This window comes from Sinocyclocheilus grahami, unplaced genomic scaffold (genome assembly GCF_001515645.1).
Source record: "Sinocyclocheilus grahami isolate Dianchi unplaced genomic scaffold, SAMN03320097.WGS_v1.1 scaffold655.1, whole genome shotgun sequence".
In the NCBI taxonomy this organism is placed as follows: domain Eukaryota; kingdom Metazoa; phylum Chordata; class Actinopteri; order Cypriniformes; family Cyprinidae; genus Sinocyclocheilus; species Sinocyclocheilus grahami.
This window is the reverse complement of record NW_015505834.1, coordinates 601,333-608,794: the sequence shown is the minus strand read 5'-3', so window position 1 is coordinate 608,794 and position 7,462 is coordinate 601,333.

The window sequence follows — 7,462 nt, the reverse complement described above, 5'->3', positions numbered from 1 at the left end:
CAGACAGACAGACAGACAGACAGACAGACAGACAGACAGACAGACAGACAGACAGATAGATAGATAGATAGATAGATAGATAGATAGATAGATAGATAGATAGATAGATAGATAGATAGATAGATTTCTGAAATAAAATTCATTTTGATATTTTTGGGAGTATATAATTTAGATTCCAGAAAAAATTAAATAAAATAAAATCCTTATAAATCAGTTAATGCATAATGCAAGAATTATTATTATTATTATTATTATTATTTATAATCCTTTAGAATTCGTTAATGCATAATGCATGAATTTTTATTATTATTATTATTAAATTATTTATAATCCTTAAGAATTAGTTAATGCATCATATATCTTTTTCATCTGAATATATTAATTCTTTCAATTCATACATAAAATGACTTGGATATGCCTCTTCTATGATGAGCATTTTTTAATTTTCTTAAATAAAATTTATTTTGATATATTTTTGTAATTTTGGGGACATGAAGTTTAAAATTTCCAGGGTGTTCTAATAAAGAAAAAAAGGCAGTGGCTCTTTTCTATTTTTTATTATTATTTCCACTAAGTGGAAATAGAGATAGATGCTATTTACATTAAGTGAAAATAGCAGTATTTTCTTTGCAGTACGATAAATAAGTAGCATTAGTATTGCAATAGTAGCATTAGTATTGTAGTACATTATAAAACAGTATGCAACAATAAACTATTGAGTGTAAATTATCATATTTATATATCATATAAAATGATTAAAGGGGCCATGACATGAGAAACCAAATTTCCCTTGCTCTTTTGATACTGAAGAGGTCTTTGTATGCTTAATACATCATGCAAGTTTCATTAATTAAAATGTCCTCATCATCAATAAAAAAGCATTTATGTAATAACCCTCAGAAAATGGCAAGACAGCGCAAGACATCGACAAATAGTCATCTTCTCACTATAGGCCCCACCCACTGGCGTTCAGCCGCTTAAAGGGGTCATATGATGCCCATTTTCCACAAGTTGGTATGATTCTTTAGGGTCTTAATGAAAAGTCTGTAACATAATTTGGTTAAAATTTCTCAATAGTAGTGTAAAAAACACCTTTTCATATCAAGCCGTTTTTGCAGCATTTCCCTTTAAATGTTAATGAGCTCTGCTGACCCCGCCCCTCTCTTCCGAGCTGCTCTCAGAGAGACTGTTTACTTTAGTGAAACTTAAAAATTCAGCGTGAAACTTGCTAATTAGCACATTATTAGGAAAGGCGATTTGCAAAGATTCATTACAAAACATTATACTACTTCTTCTGTAGATGAGGCTGGATCATGGATCATGAATGATTCGCGTGAACATAGACGCATTTATGTAGATCGGGGGCGCATTCCCTTCAGAAACAAACGAAATCCACTGCGAGTTCAGCGGCTCAGATGTCGGGAGTAAATGATGACTGCTGTGTTCATTGTTACATCCAACTACAAAACACCTCAATCGCTTAGGAAGACATTTTTGTCTACATCTGCTCCGGCGGTCAAACAATGGCGGACTGATGACAGTCACTCAGGGGCGGGTCTAAGGTAAGACGCCAGTCCATTCTGTGCTGAAACGCTACTGTCAATCAAACTACCGTGGGAGGGCCTGTCTGTGTGACGTTACACAGACAGGCGTCTGAGATCGGCTTGATTTGAGAAAGGGGAAAACATTTAACCAGATTTTTAAAAAAAACACTGGGTGGATTTTTATCATTATAGGGTGGTTGTGTACACACACTGCCAACACACATTTCAGTTCAAACAACTTGTAAAAGTGCATGTAGCATCCTATGACCCCTTTAACAACTTGACGCTTGATCACATTGCATGCGAGTGTCGTGTCGCGTCAAAAGCAAATAGAAATTACAATCACTTGTCTACACTGGATACAGTAAACAGATGCACGTTCACTTTTCTGCCGCTGCTTCTCAAGTAAATGATTTCATAATGCTTTGTCTGGAAATTACCATTTTATTTTGATCATGTTGTCAAAACTTTCACATGCAATAGCGAGGGGGCGTTGATACTGTTTCCCATGCAATGACATTAGCCAATCATAACATTATGATTATTGACAAGCCTTAAAGGACACACCCCTTAAAGCAGGTCGTTTTAGACAGAGGGCCAGAATAAGGGTTGAAAATAATCATTTTCCACATGTTTATTTGTTTTCAAAAGTTAAAAAAACTTTTTTGTCATTATAAGTAAACCTCAAGGAACATATTAAAATAATAATAAAAAAAATCAAAGCCATGTCCCCTTTAAATGGATGCCATTATTCTTTTTATTGGGACAGTAAAGCCTTCCACTACCTGATAACACTTTGTTATTAAATACCAGTGGCACTTTATTTCTACTTTTTCAATATTTCCTTCATTTTTTATTGAAAATAAACGCCTTTCCAATCTGACATGCAATGGGAAAAGAGAGAAGTACGAGTTTGGCAAAAGGCGAGTTCGAACTCATCAAATTGTCAGTTGCGTTAAGGTTTCCGCCACACGCCTTACTCTTTATGCCACTACTGCTCTTGTATATCAAGCGACTTTTGTAAATTTGTCTATTCCAACCAGACACTAGTGGGCAGAGTTAGTGTAAATAGCCTCTGCCAAGAGGAGCAAATTCACGTCACTGCTTGCTTATTCATAGTTGATAAGCTTGGTTGTCTGGCAAATTAAAGTAATGTAGTGCAACCAACATATAGAAACAAGAAAAAAAGCAAAGTTCTAGCAACCACATAGCAACACCCTAGCAACATGGATTTAGGATTTTGGTGATGGGAGTGGGATTTTTTTATTTTTTTACCACTATGTAATACCCTAACAACCATTCAGAACACCCTAGAAACCACATAGCAACACTTATTGGTATTGCTTAAGTGTTCTCACAGCTTGTATGAAGTATTATACATAAATGAATGTGTCACAAGCTGTTAAGGGCGATGTAAGGTCATAAACAAGCAGTTGCATAATGAGCACAAACTTCTCAAGGATCAGACTAGCTAAAGAAATGATGCTTTAGATAACAAGAACTAAAAAAAGGTTTAGTTATTTAAATGTGACTCTCAAATCAAAATCAGAGATGTAATAGTATATAGTCAATATTACTGTTCCCAAAAGGTTTATATAGAAATAATTGAAGCTCAGAAACGCCACATGTTCTGAGGCTTTCCCAGTTTAGATTTCCCGACCCCTAATTCCAACTCCCATGACCCAATGATTGCATAACTAATCTGACTGGTACATTACATGTATGGGTAGACTTAAAAAAGCCTATTTATAAATTTCTCACCACAACTGGCTAGATGGACACATAAATGGAAATTTTCCAGGGCAGCCGTTCTTAAACCTGGATGTTCTCAAGGGTCTAATCGTGTTTTTCAGACAGAGAACAAAGCGTTTGCCAGAAATAAGGATATTTGCAAGCCAAATCACAGGACGACAGGATCAGCAGGGCTGAAATTTCCTCAAATCCTACAAAGTGCACAATAACCTAATTTTTTTAAACGATCACATCATCATTACACCCTAACACCCGGCCTGGACTGAAACAATAGGTCTTTATCAGTGGGGAGAGGCGTGGATTCGCGCACAGAAGCGTAAGGACTGTTTGCATTTGGCGTGGAGTGAGGGGAACGCAAATGACACATGAGTCATGACATCAACGATCACGTGACCCGCTCAGATCGCCTGTGTAAACATGGGGCACCTATAAAACAGAGCACTAGGCTCAGAATTAAATGGAGAACAGTGACCAACACAGATGATACTAATGTAAGCAATAGTGTAAATAGGATACAGAAATGAGATGGAAACAAAAGCAGCTTTTGGAGATGAACTAACAGACTTCAGATAGTTGCTGTGGCAACTATAAATACATTTATTGCATAGTAAGTATAGTTCAAATCTATTAACATATTTACATTATATTAACATAATGCCATATCGCTTGATACTTACTGTTATAAAAATTATAATTAGGCTAAACTTTATTTGGAGTACTACTTGTGCACAATGCACATTTCTTAATATTAAACCTAAAATGTGTTTTAATGTCACTATTGATAAGGACTGTATGATCTTTGAATAATATTGATCTTTAAGTATACTTGCAATAGTTCCACTGTAGCACAATCAAATATACTTCAGTGTAGTTCTTTAGTTGGACTTCGGCGCTACTTCCACACAATTAAAGTGCAAAATTAGTTGTTCCAATTTAGCAGACTTTAAGTATACCAGTTTTTAAAATTGCAGGTTATTTTCAGCTTGTAACACTCCAAAGAGAAAGGAAAACTTGAAATCGCATCATATGACCCCTTTAAGTATTTTAGTATATTTATTATTCACTAGGGGCATACATGGAATACAGTGTCATCTATTTTAAATACAACATGCATAATTATATACTTTTTTATACAATGTTTTTGGGTTCCCGAAAGAAACTTTCAGTGAACAGTTCTTAAAAGAATCATTTTTTGAAACCTTTATTTTTAAGAGTGTACACTAGCATAGATCTGCCTAGCATAGATCGATATTATGCCTATACTGTATATAATCCATCCATCCATGAATGATTATCTGCATCTGTCGATAATCATGTCTTCTCATTCCACTGTAAAAAGTGAAAACATGCAATTGTTACCTATTTCTACTTGATCTGATCCTGAAAATGTTGTTGGAGATCACTAGATGCTGTATGGTTGATTCAGCCATATTTATTTTATTATGATTTTTTTTTAACTGAATACAGCCACTTATTTGAAATGTTATCAGATGTATGTGTATATATATATATATATATATATATTATTATTATTTTTTTTATTTTTTTTATACAATAGTCCAAGTTCTGCTTTCAAATTTCTTGGAATGATTTTGAGTGAAATTTGTGTAAGGTAAATGATAAATTAGGAAATTCTGTATCGGTCTCATTGGCTGTATTACCAAAGACATGCTGTTATTACAGGGTTATCTGGAACCGCTGATTCTGATTGGTCAATGGCTTTCAGTGGTCAAACACTTTTGTATAATGACGCTAATGACCATAGTCCTTTGAATGCCGTTTCAGGTCGCTCTGTGTACTTCCTTTTAAGCATCATAAAAAAATTCACTACAAATCCACATTTCATATCTATATATCAGTATTTATTTTATAACCGGAATAATAATAGTAATAATATAGCCTATAGCAAGTCATTATGACAAAATAAACCCCTTCAAGATGGTTTATTTTGTGTAATAACTGGTTGACTGAACCATATCCTTCACATTTTGGCCATCTTAGTGCTCATTCTGCCTACTGACAGCTGCCTTGTCACTGGATAATATAGTGCATTTTTTAGTGAATTTTGAATGAATATTGTGTTCATTTAAATATTTAGATAAATTGTGTTATACACAATCTCAACCATCAGTCACCCTCTCTAGATATCTGCATCGACCATTAAAAAACACCCAGTGGCTGAACACTTCAAGTTTAAAGAGACAACCTTGTAATTTCCAGCCCACCATTCAATTCCTAACGTCAGCCTGTGATGTAACATTCATTTCTTTAAACTTTTAGCTGCATAACATGCAAAGCATCCGAGGTGTTTGAGGAAGTACATCCTTCTCTACTACTAAACCACCTTCTCTTAGAGCAAAGTGCAGCCCTGCGGTTTAGTCATTAGATTTGGAACAGGTAGTGTTAATATATAAATACAGAACATGCAAGCAAAGCACACTATTGCTGTTAAGCAACACAGAAACCCCGTTCAGCCTTTTAACAAAATAAACATATTCGGTTTAATGCGTTACTTATGAACAAAATATGATTCTCTTCTCAGTGATGATTAAACCCCGGTGTGTGTGTTGCGTGTGAGAGCTCATGTATTCAACGGGAATGTCAGCTCGTAACTACATCAAACAAAGCATTAAGCAATATGGAATAAAAAAAGAAAAGTATAGAGATATTGAGCTTACCTTCAGTGTTTTTCTAAGAAAAATGTAGCCTGTTAATTGTCAGTCATGGTTTGTTTCTCAGTGACATCTGCGAGCGTGTCGAGCTTCAGTCTGACCGTCAAACTCTCTCCGCCCACACGCACGCGAGCACAGAGCGCAGCCTACTTGTACTTGTAGCATATACATTGAAAAAAAGTTTTCCAGTTTAGCGAAGGAAACAAGCGTTGTCAACGACTGAAACAGTCTAGTCAGTCCAAGCTCAAAAAACGTGATGTTGTTTGACCTGCCCACTTTTTGAGCCATGCACTGAACACTGAATATTTATTTATTTTTTCAGGAAATACATTTCTGAATATATATATATATATATATATTGCTCAGATCATGACTTTAATGTTAAAAACAAACCAGCTAAAAGCTTCAGCACAGTTCTACAGGCATGTTTAATACAGATTGGTACAGAAGGGTCACCTAAAAAAATGGAACTGTATATATGGTCAAAAACATAACACCACTTTTAGAAATAAGGTGACAAATAAATGTGATTACAAAAATTCTGTTAATACCTACTTTTTTCTTAATGCACTGCCAATTTTATTTTTTATTTTTACTGTAGCCTATAAACAGCTACATGTATAAACAGTGTAATTTCTTTTAAAGAGGTTTGTAAACAAAGAATCTGAAAGACAGAAACTGTCACTGAAATTTGTTTTAAAGATAAGGCATTTAAGGTTCATGCATTTGGCCTGTCACTGTCTACATTTAAATTCAACCTAATAATCTAATTATTAATCAGAATGACTCATTCAGTCTGAAAAACCTTCATAAGCTCCTCAGTCAATCCCACTGAACTCGATTCAATTGAAATAGGGGTAGATCTTCAATATTTCAGGAACGGTAAGTTCAGAAGGAGTTCAGAAAACAGCATCCACATCATTCAAATGAACCAAATTCTGGTGTCAAACGAACCAGTGCGCGCAAAAACAAAAAGTATTCTGTCTTCTCACAGATCTGACAAAGAAATGCATCCAGCATGACCCAGATTACTCCAGGTCATTCCTGTTATAGTCAAACGTTTTGGAAGGATCAGGGCTGTTTAAAAGCATTTCAAAGAGGAGGTTCGCTGGTGGACAGTAAAATGGATGGTTAGGGTAATGTGATGGCTCCTCACCCTACAGGACTACCACATTCTGATGCCAATTTCAGACAGGCTACATTTCCTCTTGCAACATCAAGCAGTTGCCATCTCTGTGAATGAGAGATACAGTATCAATTCAAACTACAGGTTATAAAATAGACAACAAAGATGTATGAAAAATATTACTCACCTGTGCTTTTTTATTTTTAATCTGACTCTTACCAGAGTTTTATTTACCCCAATGCACACACAGACTACATTTCCTCTTGTATCTTCCAGCAGCGAACATCCCTATTGTAGTGAATGACAAAAAGATTTAAATCCCAACTACAGGTTGTACAATAGAGAGCGGAAATTCTTTAACAATATTA